Raw genomic sequence first — 3,109 nt, forward strand, 5'->3', positions numbered from 1 at the left:
CAACTCTACTCCTACCTCTGACAAGGGTTTTCATCTCCAGTACTTAATAATCCAACTTCTCCTAGTTGATGTGAAATGTCATCGTTGCTACGTAACAGGAGTTGAGTGACATATTTTTTTGAATAATATTTGCCTAATAATAGTCTCCTTCATTATATTAAATGGTATTAAAATATGCATGAAATTACTTTTGATGAAAAAGGCAGTAACATATACAACATAATATGCCCCTAATTCTACAAAACTAATACACACCCACAAATACATGCAAAGAAGATTAGAAAGAAATCTAAGATATTTAAAGTAAAAGTGCCAGTCACTCAATCATGTCTGACTCCTTGTGACCCCATGGACTATAACCCACCAGGCTCTGCTCTCCATGGAATTCTCCAGGCAAGAATACTGGAGTGAGTAGCCATTCCTTTCTCCAGGGGATCTTCCCAACCCAGGGATTGAACCCAGGTCTCCTTAATGATACCTAATTCTGAGTGAATGAAAAGATAAGAGATAATTTTTATTCCTTCTTCACTGTTTTCTGTTCTTTCTAAATAATTTACTGTAAATATAAAATATTAAGAATGCATACAAATAAATAACTTTAAAAGAAAAAACTAAGACTTCAATAACTTGAAAAGTTCTATTAACTAGAAGTCCAAGTTGATTTTATTTGTATTTCAGATAAAATAGCAAAGTATTTCTTGATTTTTCATAATTAATCCAATGGGATGACATTCAGCTTGCATTTAGCCAAAAAAAAAAAAAAAAAAAAAATCATTAATTTACATTTTCTTTCTCTTCTTAAAAGTCATTTCCCAACCCATCCTACTGCTAATCTTAGGAGTAAGATCTATTGTGTCCTTTAAATTGGTTCAGTTCAGTTTAGTTCAGTTGCTCAGTCGTGTCCGACTCTTTGCAACCCCAGGGATCACAGCACGCCAGGCCTCCCTGTCCATCACCAACTCCCGGAGTTCACCCAGACTCACGTCCATCGAGTCAGTGATGCCATCCAGCCATCTCATCCTCTGTCATCCCCTTCTCCTCCTGCCCGCAATCCCTCCCAGCATCAGAATCTTTTCCAATGAGTTAACTCTTCGCATGAGGTGGCCAAAGTCCTGGAGTTTCAGCTTTAGCATCATTCCTTCCAAAGAAATCCCAGGGCTGATCTCCTTCAGAATGGACTGCTTGGATCTCCTTGCAGTCCAAGGGACTCTCAAGAGTCTTCTCCAACACCACAGTTCAAAAGCATCAATTCTTCGGCACTCAGCTTTCTTCACAGTCCAACTCTCACATCCATACATGACCACTGGAAAAACCATAGCCTTAGATTGGTTAGGTAATTCCTAATGTCACAGAAAGGAGGCAGGACTTAAAGCAGCTACCTAGAAGGAGGGCCTCTCTTTGCTTAGAGAAATAAATTTGTACAGATATCCCCGTTATTTGTACAGATATCTCTGTGTCTAGAGGCTTTCTCTAGACACAGAGAGATTCTATACTTGGAGAGAAAAGGATCCATCCAGTGTCATAGTTGAATAATTCTATAAATTACCAAGACAAGGCATGTGGTAATTTCAACTCAATGGCTGAACTCTTGAGGGAAAACCCAAGTCTGAGAAAAGATATATTTACAAAGTGAGTGAAGAACTCCTGGCCTTCTTACTCCATCCCAGGGATACATCTCAACATATTCAAGGTACAAGGTAATAAGGAAAAGGAATTAACTATGACCTCTCCTGCCACATGTCAAAGTTAATTCTACTTTAAATGAGTCTTAATTATGCCAGTGAAGCTTAGACTTAAATAGAAAGAACATGTCCCTGAAACTGTAACTTTTACTGTGAGGATGAAGAAAGATTTAAAGTAAGTTTCCTTTAAATGTAGTGAGCCTAATTTTCAGACTACAGTATCAATTTTTGAGGCAATAAGCCCTACATCTCTCATAGAGTGGTTGGCTTGTTTTCACTCCCTGTCTGTGAAATTACTCACCCTAGGGAAAACTCTCATCTTCTAGAAAATATTTAGCTTCTGATTGTCTGAACTTGGTGTATTCAATCCCTGTACTAAGTTTTTTATTCACATGTATTCTTTTTGTTGAGGATATAAGACCTAACAATGTCATGCTACTGCTAAGTTGCTTCAGTCGTGTCCGACTCTATGCGATCCCATAGACGGCAGCCCACCAGGCTCCCCCATCCCTGGGATTCTCCAGGCAAGAACACTGGAGTGGGTTGCCATTTCCTTCTCCAATGCGTGAAAGTGAAAAGTGAAAGTGAAGTCGCTCAGTCATGTCCGACCCTCAGCGACCCCATTTTTTTCCATGGTTGGAAGTCACCCATTTTTTGATAGCCTACTGTGTGCCAGGAGATGAGGTAAAACTATGAAGCTTATAGACTTTTATTGAAATATAACTGACACACAGCATTATGTTAGTTTCAGGTATATAGCATTATGATTTCATATATGTGTATATTACAGAATTATTAGCACAATATGTCTTTTTAACATCCATCGTCACACATGGTTATATTTTTAAGAATATTTGAAGCATCACTGTGTGACAGATATAATCATTTTTTTCAGATGAATCTGAGATATAAAAAAGTAAACAACGTGTCCAAGGTCACATTACTTTAAATGACTGGAGCTCAAATCCACACCTTTTTGACACCAGTACTGGACATTCTTCCTATGGACTGCATTATCTCCTGCAAGGGAAACCTTAATTCATTGCTGTATTATGTTACTTTTATGGAGATGCACACACTAACAATAACTTATTTGCCAAATTTGATTGAAGTGTTAGTTTTCATATATGGACAGAGCTTCTCTCATTTATGCAGGTTAGATTGATGTCTTTCTAAATCATTCATTGTATGGGTTACCAAACTAACAGTATCTTCTTACTAAGCTACCATTTTGCGTTTTATCTGTCTTTACATTTTCAAAGCAATTTGGGGTTAGCAACAAAATGGAGAAGAGAGTAAAAAGATTTCCCATATACTCCCTGCTCTCACACCGGAACAGCCTCTCCCATTTTCATTCTCAGTGGGTGGAGATGGACAGAATTTGAAGGAGCAGGCTAGCTGTCCACAAATGTGGTCATCTTCACACT

Source organism: Bos taurus, chromosome 21 (assembly GCF_002263795.3).
Source record: "Bos taurus isolate L1 Dominette 01449 registration number 42190680 breed Hereford chromosome 21, ARS-UCD2.0, whole genome shotgun sequence".
Lineage (NCBI taxonomy): Eukaryota > Metazoa > Chordata > Mammalia > Artiodactyla > Bovidae > Bos > Bos taurus.